The sequence below is a fragment of the Limanda limanda genome, chromosome 1, assembly GCF_963576545.1.
Source record: "Limanda limanda chromosome 1, fLimLim1.1, whole genome shotgun sequence".
NCBI classification, from domain to species: Eukaryota; Metazoa; Chordata; class Actinopteri; order Pleuronectiformes; family Pleuronectidae; genus Limanda; species Limanda limanda.
The window spans coordinates 13975047-13989911 of NC_083636.1; the positions used below are offsets into that span (position 1 = coordinate 13975047).

At 43.2% G+C, this 14865-nt stretch overlaps 1 protein-coding gene and 1 long non-coding RNA gene across 3 annotated transcripts in view; one reads left to right on the forward strand and one right to left on the reverse strand.

The window, feature by feature from the left end:
- The window catches only part of grm8a (glutamate receptor, metabotropic 8a), a 231413-nt gene that overhangs the window by 121579 nt on the left and 94969 nt on the right, over window positions 1–14865 (forward strand). The window lies entirely within an intron of this gene.
- Window positions 9875–12162, reverse strand: LOC133010740 (uncharacterized). Its single transcript, XR_009680692.1, has 3 exons — window positions 12081–12162; window positions 11868–11961; window positions 9875–9924 (listed from the first exon to the last, which is right to left on the reverse strand). It is a non-coding gene; the product is annotated as an uncharacterized LOC133010740 (long non-coding RNA).

The window sequence follows — 14865 nt, forward strand, 5'->3', positions numbered from 1 at the left end:
CAGCCTCCTCCTGTAATCAGTCCAGAGATAGAGGCATCCCCAGGCACCTGCCGTCACAAATCAGGTATCTAACCTCCATCTATTGGCAGCTTGATGCAACTGCATTAATGTAGGATCACTTAAGTCTGACTTTTTTTTTAATCTTTATAGCACTTCATTTCTTGAATTTAATTATCATATACAAACAGATCTGAAAAACTCGATTGGCATATTTCATAAATTTGTTGGACATTGGACCAAACAGTAAAACATGATTAATCAGAAATATCCTCAACAGGTTTTTGGTAATAAAAACTCTCTGAAGTTAAAAATTAACTTTCCAAAACAGTTTCAATGATTAATTCTCTTTGAAATAACTCATCTCTGGTGGTGATATTTGGTTGATGGATTCCTGAAACACCTTTATCAGAGGAGTGCTTTCATCCTTAATTATACACCAAATCAATGCCTGCTAGCATTTGAATACAAACAGAGTTATAGTGTCCTTCTCTTAGAAATATTAAACTACTTCATCAGAACTCCCCTCATTTAACTCAGTCTATCATGAAAGCAAACTCACAACATGTTATTTGGAGGTTTGATGTAAGAGGTTCAAATTTGGCACGAACATTCAGTTACAGACAAACTTATTTGATTTTCGTGGTCGACGGTCATGGCCTCACAAAACAGAGTTTTGCCTTGTGAACGCAATATCTCTGGAACCCCTCCAGGAAATCCTTTCAAATTTAGTGCAAATGTTCACTTGAACTTACAATTGCAGCGAATAGGATTGGATGTTTCAAGGTCAAATGTCGCCGTGACCGTTGACCCAATTGTTGAAGTTGATGGTGACTGTATTCTATTGTCTCGTTTTGCTGTTTGAGTGTCTGCGCTGTGAATAGGGTTGTGAATGAAAAGAGGATCAGACAGGGGAAGTATTTTCGGTCAATTATGCTGATCCAGTCCGTGTCAGTTTAAAGACGTTTCTGAATTTTGCCGCCGTTGCTTCAGTTCGGAAGACAGAATAATACATTTCCCTCTCATAGTTTTCCCACACAGTGTTTTATTCATCTATCTCGGACCAGCGGCTATTATGTCTGAAACACTCTTCTGTGTTTGCTCTTTTTGCCGACTTTCATTCATACTGACTTAATGTAAGTGCAACAGCAGAGTTGATTTCTTATTCTAATTTCAATTTAAAACATTTTCTTCGGTGCTGAATGTCAAACGTAAATCTTCTCCTGTACTTGGTTGAGTCAAATACTTTGTAATAAAATGTTTTCGGCTTTAGCTCTTATGTTTCTCACTTGAGTCTTCATCTCCTAGCTGGGCGTCCACTGTGCTACTTTAGAAGTGTTGCTGTTAAATTTCCCCTCTCGCTGTATGAGTAGATCATCGGAGAAGCCGAAGCTGACAATTTATGTGCCTCAGCTGGACGCTCCGATTGTCTGACACAACCTTACTGCCCACACTGTGCAATTAGTGGAACCAGCTCTGTCAAAGAATAGGTTTGCTTTCTAACTATTCAAACAACGGAGAAACCTGCTGACTTGATCATGTGTGTCATTTTTTGATAAACATGTCCAAAGAAAGAGATGTTGTGATATGGACACATGAGGCTTGGTGTATGCCCGGCTTAATTTTTATCTTCAGGAGCTCTTTTTTATTTTTTGACAAATTGACAGATCACTGATTGTTTTTGATCCTTCCTCATTAAGGGACCTGGGAAAATGGAGCTCATCCTCCGCACCCGGCCAGACAGGCTGCTGGCTGCTCTGCCACGGGCACTCAGTCAGGTTGCCTCCTCCCAGGATCCCTTGTGGATGTCCAATCCAGGTTGACTGAGGTTTCTCTGTCATCTCTGTCATCTCTGTAATTGAAAGAGAAACAGTTGATATGCAGCCATGTCGAGCTGTCATCCACCCGTCTCTCTGTTAATATAATGTTAATGGAAGGTTGGCCTCCGGAGGAAATACCTTCCAGTTCTGTGCCGTAAAAATGAAGCTTAATCCTTTTGCTGTGTGTGTGCAGACATGTGTATTTGAGTGTTTGCCTTTGGCTTAATAGTGTTTACTGTATATACATATATATATATATGTATCATACTTGTTTGCTCTTCACATTATAGTCTGTGTATTGCTGGGTGATGGACATCTCAGGTCAATACTAAATCTTTTTAGCATGTTGACATATGGTGCAAAAATCCTAATTTGTTAAAGATTTCACATGTCAACATTCCTCTGTGTGGAGCGCGAATTCAACACATCCGAGCTGTGGCTCTGAAACGGTGTAAATTGTGTTAGCCTGCTTATTTATTTGAAACTGCACGGCTGAGCAAAAACACAGGCAACTCCCTCTCCCCTCTAAATTGATTCTCCACCTCTCCGTCTTCCTCCTCCTGTTTTCCCGACACTGTTATCTTCAAGTCGAAAATGACTTCCTGTGGCCCTCCGTCGTTTAGTTAACATTTGTTTTTCCACACACATTTTCCAGCACCTATTTGGGATCAAAATCGTGTTCTGCGAGCGATCGTTGGACTTTCAGTTTATTGCTTTATATATTGAGGATATATATATTCTCTGGTGCTCTATTTTTTGCAGTGTGTTTCTCAGGAAAAAAATGTCAGAGATGGTAAATGCTGGATTTGTTTCTTTTCATCACACGTCAGCTCCTGATTGGGACTGATTGGGCTTTTCTCAACTTTAGAAACTCTTTTGATTTTGGGACATTGTGACACCCTCCTCCAAATAACTCTCACAAATATAACATGTTGCTGATTGTTGCTTTTACTATAATTATTCACCCATTAAACACACAGCCCTTGCTTTGTGCACATTCCTCATTTTCCCAGAGGCCCAATATAGGCCCAATATCATATTTGAATATAATGTCTATATTACAAAGTGTTAAAATCAATGCTAAAGTCAAGCCATGTACTGGAGCCAAACCTGAGAGGGATTGGTAACATGTTGAGTGTCCATCCATTATTTATTTGTCTTAAGTCACCGCAGTAAACCAGGGTTCAGCCCAACGAGCTGCTAAATGATTTAACCTGGCTTCCATGCTGTTAAAGCCTGATGGGACATCAATTCAGAAAAAAACAAATTTAACTCACTTAAGTTGGATTCTTGGTGTCAGTGTGGTTCACAATACCACTGTGGTTAAAGGAGATGTATTCTGTCAGTAACTACAATTTACCACTTTGTGTTCAAGCAGTATAGGGTATTTACTTTTATGCTTCGGAAATAAGAGGCAAACTACCTCGTTTACAAGCGACCCTTTCTGTTTAAGGACAAATCCAACGTCTTGGGATCATGTAGTTGCGGACTTGTTCACCAGAACAATATTCTTTGGCAGTGTTTACGAGACGTGGTGCAGAAGAGCGGCTTGAGAGGCAGATGTGTTTTGACAGAACTACATTAAGTCAAGGTCAGGAGGTTGGCGAGCAAACCGCAAGAGGAACTGCTCACACTGAAACGGATGGACGGAGAGAGGCAAAGGCAGGGAGGAAGGAAGAGTGAGCGATAAGGAGATAAGTATAGAGGTGGGGTGTTTCGGAACGAGATATGAAGACAGAGAGAGGAGGGGAAGGTAGAAACTCGGTGAGGAAGGAAGGCTAAAGAGTAGATGAAACAAGGGCATTGGTACCGCACCACTGAGCCCTTGTTTCCCCTGTTGCCGCCTGTATTTTTTCCTATTTTAGTTCCTTTCTGACAGCTCTAATCAACACAATAAGGCTTGCTGAGATTTCATTATGGAGCCATGGCCGCAAGGCCCTTCGAGGAAGGGGTAGATGGATGTAGAGTTTCCAAAAGGAGGGTGGGGTGGCGAGATCGGGATGGAAGCAGGACAGGATGGAGGTAGAGAGAATCGGATGGCCAAAGTTGGTGGTAGTGAGAGAGTGGAGCAGCTAGGGAGGGATGAGTAAACGGGAAAAAAAGGCAGGGGGAAGACAGTGAGAGAGAAGAGATGAATATAGAGAGCACGATTAAAGAAGGGAGCGAATCGATGGACGGGGACAGACATCCCCGCAGAGGCGAAGGCTGAAATAATGGTGTTATGTGGCCACCTGATTGGCTCTCAGCAGCGTGGAGGCCCACAGAGGAGCACATCAGCCCCACTCCTCAGCTTGTGGATTATGGTGTCAAAGGGCGCCCAGCAGAGAGACGGGTCATTTCTGATGGTCTTTAGTCAAAACGCAGGGAAAAAAGAAAAAACCTTAACCCTCACTTATAGTCCGCTGAGGGAAAGATGGAGAGAGCGGGCACCAGGCACAGAACTTATCAAACCGATCAAATGGCCCCAGACACGTTAATACCATGTGCTTCAGCTTCAGCCTTCATAATCCATGTAGGTGCACAAGTCAATGCAAAACTTATTGTGGAGCATATCCACGCTGAGGCCAAACAGTCTCCTTAAAGTCAATCAAGCTGCGGCAAATTGCACTTATATCAGTCCCCTAAATATGCCAGATTCATTTTATCAACAAGATTCATGAATCATTCCCTGGGAAATTGTAAGAAAATAACATGAAAACATCTGTTCATTCGTTTTTCCTGCTGACCGACCAGCTAACCGACAAGCAAACAGACGGGGCAAACACATCACTTCCTTGGTTAAACAACAACGCAACGATCACAAGAAACAGCTGTAACAAATAAGCGGTAGATAGAAAATACCTGCCAATATTCGCTCGGTTACAGATCTAATGAGAGCTGACAGAATGAGTCAATTAATCAATTCAAGAGAATTACGTTGTTTTAACTGGTGAGTATTTTCAATTATATGTCTCAGAGAAATCCTGAAAACCATCAACGACGCTGCGCTCACCCTCCTCCGCATTTTGTGGAATGTTATAAGCCGCTACTTTAATGACATAGCAGGAGCCATTGGACTCCATCCTGACTGTGGTGGGTCTGTGTTGATCATGACGTGTCTCGGTGAGTCTGACAAATCGTCTCAGTGAAGCTTTCACTCATAAGGTCCTTTTATTATATTTGACACACAAAGCCGCACAAAGCAAACACTGCTTCCTGTTCCCGACCCCCAGGGGCAATTTTCTTTCAACAAACACACACACACACACACACACTATGTTTTTGTGTTTGTGTTGCTCTGGTGTGACCTGTGCGAGTCTGACAAACTGATGGATAGAACGACCCGGGAGAGAAGCCAGTCTGATCTGCCAGAAAATCTAATAGTGTGTTTTTGTGCATGTGTTTGAAATGTGGAGGCACAGCAATGTTTTGTCTGCAAATTTTGGATATTTCCTTTATTTTGCGGTCTCCAGAGAAACTGCCAGCTGGTGGAAGCTTTTCTAAATGTTGGCTCAATATCCTCAAATAAACCAGAGTAAGTTTTACAACCGCATAATTGGAATGTTCACTTCCATGACAACGTTATTCAAATCATGAAAAAGAGAAAGTCCTGAATTCATCGCTGGAGACGAGCGCTAATGATTGTCTCCTCATCTTCTCTTCTCTCATCTTCTCTTCTCTTCTCTTCTCTTCTCTTCTCTTCTCTTCTCTTCTCTTCTCTTCTCTTCTCTTCTCTTCTCTTCTCTTCTCTTCTCTTCTCTTCTCTGCTCTTTTCTTTTCTCCTTCTACTTCTCATCTCTCTTGTTCTTTCTTTTATTTTCCTATCTATTCTTTTTCGTTCTTTTCCTTTCTCCTTCTTTCTCTTCTCTTCCCTCTCCATTCAGTGATCGCTAAACAATCTCTAGTCAGGGTTCGGCAAAACAGTTCTCTCCTTAGTGAACTATGAAATCATAATCACTGACCTCATTTATTTTCTGCTTACACATGTGTGTGTGTGTGTGTGTGGGTGTGTGGGTGTGTGTATCTGGTTGTGTGATTTCTGTCAGGCTTATTTTTTAATACATATTCTGTGCATGTTTGTGTTTGGTTATTTACCCAGAGAATATTCCTGTCCTCTGTCCCTGTTTGTTAGCGACACACTCACAGTATTAAGTACTTGGTAAATGCCAATAGACTCTCCTCTGTCTCTCTAACCTTCTTCAACAGGTCTCACTGCCCTTTTCCACAACTCACTGTTCTGAGTTGTGGGTGAGGCCACTGAATCTGTGCCCCTGCGTGAATCTACTTGTGTTTTTCTATATTTCTATATCTTTACCTGTCTTTCGAGTCAGGTGTTAACCATAGGAACCGCATGTTTTTAAGTCATTAAGCTCAATGGCTCCTGACCAAATAACATCCCTGTTTTGCATAAAACATTCAACACACAGACACACACACACACACACACACACAAACTCACACTACGACTGCAATTACAATGACACTGCAGTATTTTGCAAATGTTCAACCTTTTTGAGATTCATATTTAATTCCTGTGCATTTTATTTTGTAAATTCAAATTTTTATATTTTGTGTTATAAGGACTATAATTGTTCTGTCTTAATAACTTAATAGTAGTAGTTTACTGAATGGGACACAGCAACACGATTGCATTGGTATTAATGCATTGTGTTAACTGTTGATGGTGGGCGTCGTCCTAACAGCAACCGGGACACGTGCTATCTGTCAATGCAATCAGACGAACACACACCGGGCTCACCGGCTGCCTCCTCTTTTTCATTGACGTGATTTGATTGGCTGGTGCCTCCGCTGCCTGGCAAAAAGTTGATCTCACCATCTACCTCTCAAGTAATATGAAGAAATGGAACCACAGAGTAAATGCGATTTGGTTGAAAACTCAGTTGAGCGTAATTAGTGCGACATAAACTCTTTAATCTTGAATCAATGCTCAGCAGAGGCTCAGTGCTCAGGGAAAGTGCCACCTCAGTTTAAGCCTAATGGGCAACATGTTTTCCAATGCATGGCCCGACCGCTGTTTCTACAGCCAAGTGAATGAAGAGCCAGTGTTTTCTACATGGCCGTGATACGATGGGTAGAAGCAGACAACGTCTAGTGGAGACTTTCTCTCTTTCTCTCTCTCACACACACGCTCACTGTTGACTTCTGTTGTGGGAAGTGTAATTGAGAGCGCAGAGGGAGGGCTGGATGTGAGGGAGAGCAAGAGAAAAGAGAGAGAGAGAGGGTGCACAACAAAGCCTGCTGCTCAGAGTATAAAGAGTAGACAGAAAGTCAGAGCATGGATAAACAGGCTCATAGATCATGTACCGACTTCTTGGCAGGACGGGGGGCGGGAGAGGAGGTGATGCATGCTGAGGGAGGGACAAGTGGGGTAGTGGACGTGCAGTGTGATGCTGATTGCACGGGAGGGGGCGGGGACGGAGGAACGGATGAAGACTCCATAAACGGCGGAGACACACAACATGTTATTGATCCCTCCCTGGGAGCCGAGGTGGAGAAGCCGGGGAGAGAAGGGAGGTAGAGAAATAATGATGCAGAAAGGGAGGCGCTGAGAGGGAGGACGACGTGTTTGACCCCCGTTGGCTGCCGTCACTTAAATTGATAAAGATGGAGGGAGAGTTATGAATGGTTGGCAGCGTGATGCTGTTCATCACATGAGGTGGAAGGCAAAGAGCAAACCTCAGAAACGTGTATAATATATCCAAGCTGTGCAGACCAAACCTATGGGATAGTAGACATGAACACATACACACTGGATTTAATGGACTGTTGCAGTGCTTTGTAAATCTGCTGCATTATTTTTATCTTGTTGTACATTATTGCACACCAGTTGCTTCTGCTGGCATTGAACAGTTTATAAAGTTGGCCGACATGACAGCAACCTAAGGGAAGCCAAAATCACCTTGATCTCTGCCCGGTGAACCTCCCTGTGTTAGTGGAAGGGACATGGACCAAACCTAAAAATCAATGGAAACATCAAACAATGGTTTCTGTCTTTTTAGGTATAGCTCGTCCCAATTGACAGCTGAGACTTACATACGATTGGTTCAGCCTGTTTATCAACTCGATTACAACTCTTCAAAGATGACAAAACCCACATATGAGACATTTTGGATTTTGTTATTCTTCAACAGGAGCAGGGAAAGACGTATAGTTCCTCTTTATGTGCAGTCTATGGTAATTAACTATTTGCAGAATTCCACATAACACAGTCAAATTAATAGAATGGAACTCAGATGGTTTGAACCTCAACTAAGGCCCAACAGTCCTAATGTGACCACACATTCACAAAGATCTCTTACTTATTTTTTCTGTGAAATCAACAAAATGTTGCGATGTTAAAGAGAATGAAACTCTTCCTTGGATCATGCCCCAACCCTTCAAGTTGTTGTGTAATCCTGCAAACTAGCAACCAAACCCTCTTCCCGAGCTAAGCATTACCTCTTCTCCTTCCAGTGCAGCCTATTCAATGTGCTAATGGCCTGAGCGAGTTCTCTTTGCTCATCTCAAATCACCATCCTGTTTAACACTGTTATCATCTCCGCCGCTTTATCACTGCGAACACTCCCCTTGGTTTAACTCTCCGCCTACGTAAGTGCAGTCAAGTTCCGAGATTAAGTCACAGAAAGTGGCTGACAAGAAAATGTCACTTCCCCAGCGGAGAGCCTCACCAAAACGGAGCCATCTTACTCATCTACAGTGGAGTCCGTGTGAAAGTCCATCTTTAGTTTATTTTTTTAAATTGTCGTTTAAGCTTTTGGCAGCAAACACTGTTTATATTGATGCTGCAAGAAGAAGAGCCCCAGGCCAAAGGAGCGCATGTCAATACCTGAAGAATTCTTCATGTGCAAGGCGCATTGATCTGGTGAAATCTATGCATGAGGCGGCGCAGGCCTACTTTATAATGCATCACAGCACCTGGCCAAAGAATAAGGCCTTCTCTGTATTCACTGTGGAGAAAACAGCTAATTGTCCTGGACCCATTTGGATGAAGATCACAGAATGTTGCAGAAGCTGATATTAAATTATTTTTTTACTATCACTGGAAAAAATCAAGCAATTTAATTGTTTGATAACCTGCAGGTTTATCCCCTTAATAATTCAGTTTGATAACACAATGATTAAATTATTTTCAAAGCAAATGAAATAGAATGTTAAATTAGACATATCTCTTTTTTTATAATCTTTTCTGAGTGGTCAAAAGCCAACAGGTTTTCTGTTCTTTTTAATATTTCATTGTGGTCTGATATTGATAAATTGATCAAAGTTTCTAAAGGGATTCTTCCCATCACTAGACGAAAAGCAGTATTATTGTCACAGTGAACCTCTTCGGACAGGCCTAATCCCCTGCTGTAACCAACTGTTTCCATGATGTTACCTCGGCGTTCGCCAGTGAAGATAAGGTGGGTCTATCGGCGTTTGCGGACCTTAAGGGGGATATGGAGAACAAAGGAGAGAGCCGTGGGGGGGCTCGCTCCGCCGCGCGGACCGATTGCGACGTGTGATCTAATTAGTATATGAATTGGAGTCCAGCCGCTGGCTAGAACCTCTCTCTACTCACCATTGGAGGATACCACAGACCCTTGAAACTAATGTCACTCGTGATTGGTTGGTAGAAGTGTTGCTATTGGTCACCTTATGGGTCATTGCAGTGCACACGTGGGGTCACAGCATTCCGCACGTGGGGTAAGCCCCTCCCACACAATATTAATAATAAAAATGTATATATTAATATTTATTATTATTTATTAGTAAGCCTTTACCAAAAGCACTGCAGTTAATTAAAACTAAACATTCATGTGATGCTTGATGTTATAGGTGAACATATTGTACAGGGAACAAATGTGAACAAGGTATATGTGGGGTGAAAGCTTTATTTACATACAGCAAATATATTGTACAAAAACTCAGGTGAGGCTTGAAATGTTTCTCTGCAGCCTCTGGGTCATGACTTCTTTGTGGGACTCTGTCTGAATCTTCTCCAGTGTGTAGACGTCTGTGGTGTGTAGCTGTGAGATCAGTGTAGCTTCCAGTCTTATATGAAGTGTGGCACACAGGTCGTCCTGGCTGTGGAAGGATGGATCCATGTCATCTGTCCCGCTTCAATCAGCTGTAAACACATTCAGTAAAATTAGCACAGTTCAATGACAACATACACCTTTACATGTAACTGGAAAATTATTTAAAGGTCCCATCGTATGCCCATTTTACCACAGTTGATATGGTTCCTTGGGGTCTTAATGAAATGTCTGTAACATTTTTTGGTCAAAACACCACAAGGATCATTTAAAACAACAGCCTTTTTACCCTGTCTAAAACAGCCCTCTTCAGATTGACCTCTTTTGAGTCCCCCCCCCCCCCCTCTCACCGCCCCGCCCCCCCCCCCTGTCAATCACACACACACACACACATCCACTTTCACGTCTTAAATCTCTCCTTAGCATATGTAAGGTTGTTAAAATAATTTTAAGTCACTGTCCTGCACATATTTCTGTATTTGTTTGTTGTGTTTCTTCATTGAAGCTTCAATTTTAAAACTACTACACCCTCTGATAAGGATGTACATTTATTTAAATACATGCATTAGATATGCGTGTATACAGTATATAATTGTATCTGAGGGCTCGCACACACACACACACAGACACACGCACACACACGCACACACACAGATAGACACAGACACACACACACACACAGACAAAGGGATGTGGGGGCTAGCTCTGGAAGCTAACACTGCTGCAACTTCTGCGGCGAAATGCACTTAAAACCCCGGGTATGAGTCATTTTAAAGCGAGCGACGGAGGCGGCAGCGAGCTGCTGGTGACCGGCACCGGTTCGTGCAGCTCGGGCTGCGTGGAGCAAATCTGCAAGAGCCACAAAAGTTATAATGCACAGCTCTCTCCCCCCCCCCTCCTCCTCCTCCGCTTCGCCACCCGGGCGCTGAGCGAGCCCACCGGCACCGGTACAATGCAACCGGAGACCGGGGGGGGGTTCCTTGAACACGTTCCAATGCTAGTTTCTAACAAAGACAGACACACACAGAAGCTACGAGTCGGGTTAGCCTCCGAGTGCATTGTTTTCTATGTAAACGTGCTGCATGCCCGGGACGCCACAAACATACACACACACAAGCTAGACTCCGGAGCTAACAGCTGCACCTCCGAGGATCCCTCACCGGGACGTCCCGGAGCCCTCACCGGGACGTCCCCGGAGCTAACAGCGGCACCTCCAAGGAGCCCTCACCGGGACGTCCCGGAGCCCTCACCGGGACGTCCCCGGAGCTAACAGCGGCACCTCCAAGGAGCCCTCACCGGGACGTCCCGGACCCGACAGCGGCGGTGCACGGAGGTGCCGGTGCCGCAGCTAACGCTAGGCTAGCGTTAGCGTCGCTAGTAGCAAGCTAACGTTAGCTCCCGACAAAAAGCTGTTTTGTATTCATACATGCTGCTTCCACCGGGGCAAAACACACACACAGAAGCCAGCGTTAGCTGCTGCTGCTAACAACAACAAAGTCACATGCAGCTGGGGCAGCATAACCACAGCATCAACACAGTGAAGCAGCTCCGAGCTCCTACCTGGAAAAAACACCAACAGCTCACTCTCCCGGCTCCGGGCTCTCGGCTCTCGCCTCCCGGGCTCCAGGCTACGGGCTATGGGCTACGCGGTGGCTCTCGGTGGTCGAATTCGTTTCATGCTGCTAGATAGCTTATCCAAGTGTTTACAAGGCTCGCAAGAATGCAATCGCGGCGCAAACCGATGGACGGTCAATAAAGTGGGTGGTTCCTAAATCTGTTGTGGTTCCATCCATTGGTGGGTCGAGTGTTGGTGGGGCTGACGTAAAACTGCCAATGACGTAAAGAATGCCCATAACCTCATTGGACGCTCGCTAGCGCATACTTCCTGACATAGAGGAACCACACCAGATCGCGGGAGTTGTGTTTTTCCACACTTTTTGGGACGGTAGACATGCCAGATACCCAAATTAACGTGTAGAAGCACTACAAAAGTGGAATTTTCATACGATGGGCCCTTTAATGAATATAACCTTACCCTCTTTCTTCTCCGACAACTCCTCAATGCTGATGTAAGGTCTGGTCGGATCATACTGGCTCATAGTGTGTGTTTGTACGTAATGGACAGGCAGCTGGAAAACAACACATGTAACATGACTTTATTATTAATAAACGGAAATAGCCGCGCTGCATCACCGTTGGAAGATCCACAGCAAAAAAACACCAAAACAATTCATAAACAGTTACTTACATTCAATGGCTTAATTTTCTGCACTTTAAATCCGGACTTTCAGCGTCTCAGCCTAACGCCTCTTTGTTTGTGTGTGTGTGTGTGTGTGGTGGGCTGAGGCTGTGAAAACATACAGAAAAGTCACGTTGATGAAAAAACTTAACGAGAACAAACTGTTACATCTAAGTAATTCATACATATTTACACATGCACTAGATCTGCTCCAGCACTCGATGCTGTATTCGTATTTTAGCAACTTTCTCGCTATCCCAAAGTTGCTGGCATGCTTTTCAGATGAACGAGTTAGCTTGGTAGCTAGCAATGGCGGCTCCGTTTAGCTTAGCTCTCACCTTAACTCAGGGACTTTGCATCCGTCTTCTCCGCCTCGACTCGTCCACACCAGGCCCGCGGCTCTGCTTACCAACGCACTCATCTTCTCCTCCAGGGAAAAGCGTCGTGTCAACTTCAGCAAGTTATTTACCCCGAAAACAGAGTCACTCGTACGGAACAAACATAACACGAGCGACACTCGATGCTGCAATGCATTAACGAGGCTGTGATTGGTCGAGCCAATCAGCTGATGACGCGAGCGGGTGACGTGAGGTTTTCACAGTAAATGTCTACAAGTAAATTTACATACATGATTCTCGCTGTTCTGTGTTCGTAACCTCATAGTTGAATGCACTTATTGTAAGTCGCTTTGGAAGTGTTGACTGTTTTAATGGAATACTGAGAAAGTTTAATAACAACAATTAGACAATTGAAGTTCAAATTATGAAGGAATTTCAGCTCTATATTGTGTCTTCTTTATATTTTAAATAATAATCGAACTGAGTGGAGATGTATGTTGTAGCCAAACAGCCGGCTGCTGTGTTTTGTCACTGTGCAGTCCATGGGGGATTAAATATTACACTGAAAAAATAAATCATTAAATCAATGAATGTTTCGTAGCAATTTTGAAAGTAGTGGTAAAAAGGTAGAATTTATAATTCATGGAAAACAGCTTAGTGTGCCATTGACATAAATGTCAACGGCAAATGAATATGATGCCAGTATTTTGGGAGGACAGATATTTTTATGGAAAGCCGGGAGAAGTTTGGAGATTACAGGGCATAGACACATCATACCCAGCATCATTTCTTCCTGTTGAGCGGATTGCTGGTAGATGTGTGGTTAACAAATCCTCTGTGTATTTAACCAGCAAAATTGAAAAAGTGACTGTAATCATGCCACTCTGTACAGTGGTTGAGATTCAGGATTGTTTTGGATGACAATGAAATAAAGTGAATTGTTTCATTTGACAGCATTGACCTTTGTGCGTGGTATACAATGTAATTCATTATAGCACACTTACTTACTTAAGAACAATTTAAAATTCAGATTTAATATTTATTTTAAGCCTGGTTTACTCAGCCAGATAGTTTGTTTGGTGCCTCTTACTAAAAGGTGTTATCTTCACTCAGGGAAACTGATTTGCATTTGTGAAGCTCAGAGCACTGTTGCTCAGTGTAATTTGCATGTGAAAGCGTCCTCTAGGCGTTGGAGCAGGGGGGGTCACCTCACAACAGCTCTGAGGCTTGACAACTGCAGGAAACTTTAGCGTTTCCTTTGCTGCCTGCAGATACGTGTGAAAGTCGTTAACCAAAGGATGTGCCAACACTTCTCTGCGACACAGATTGACACAAACGCTTCTTTTCATGCAGTGCATGGTGCCCCAACTTCAAAGGGAATTCCTCAGGATGACCGAACAGCTTTTGGACTAAATATTAAAAGGGAGCAGGTTGTTCTTCCACAGGTCATTCAAAGGATAAAGGGTATTAAAGTGCTAAGAAGGTGAGGAGTTGAAATCTGAGATTAACTCAAAAGACTTACTTAACTTACTTTAAAGATAAGTTATTCTTTACGCAGGCAAAGTTCAAAATCATTCAATAAATGCAAAGACACAATCCTGGCCTTTCCTCCGAGTTTGCCTTTCACTGATGAAATAGATAATTGAATTCCTCTTTTTCTTTTGGTTTTGTGTCCTTCAAGTGTTACAAACGTCATCAACACACTCAGAGTGAATCCTTCAAGAGATCTCCTGCTTTTTTCTTATATAGGGTTTTTACTATATTACTATATGGGGTTGGGAGGAGAAACTCCAGGTTGTCACATACAGCTCCTCCATAGAATGTCAGGAGATTATCCTGAGTTCAGCACATGTTTTAAAGCGGTTTAAAAAAATACACACAGTGATGACGAAATTCAGCAACTGAATGGAGTCACACAAAAACCTGAAGATAAATTCATTTTATATGCGAGAAAAACCCCGACCCCCTTAGAGGTATATGCATACGTTCATCATTGTTAGGGGGAAAAAAGGAGAGAAAGTCATTGGCGGTATTTGAAAAGCTCACACAGCGTTACCATTCCATCCATCTAACTGTGGCAATTCATTAGCGTAGCGCACAATAGCCTGCGCCGGCGTCAGGTGCAAGCGCCTGTTGCAGTGAACCCACACAGTGAAGTGTATGCAGACACACACATACACACACAATGTATTCACAGATTGCCAAGATTCTGCTTTTCATTGCCGTTCATGCGTCATGTTTGCCACCACAGATGCTATCAGCACAAATAAGCCTGTTGGTCCTTTTCTATTCAAAAACCTAACATTTTATTCATTAGATAATAATAGGAACAAATTTCTGGCTGAAGTTTCTATTGGCCGTCTGATTGGCCGGCCATGTGTGTGTGGAACTTTACAATCTAATCTGTAATGCACATGCATGTGCGAGTGTGTATTCCGTTCAACGCCGCAATTCTT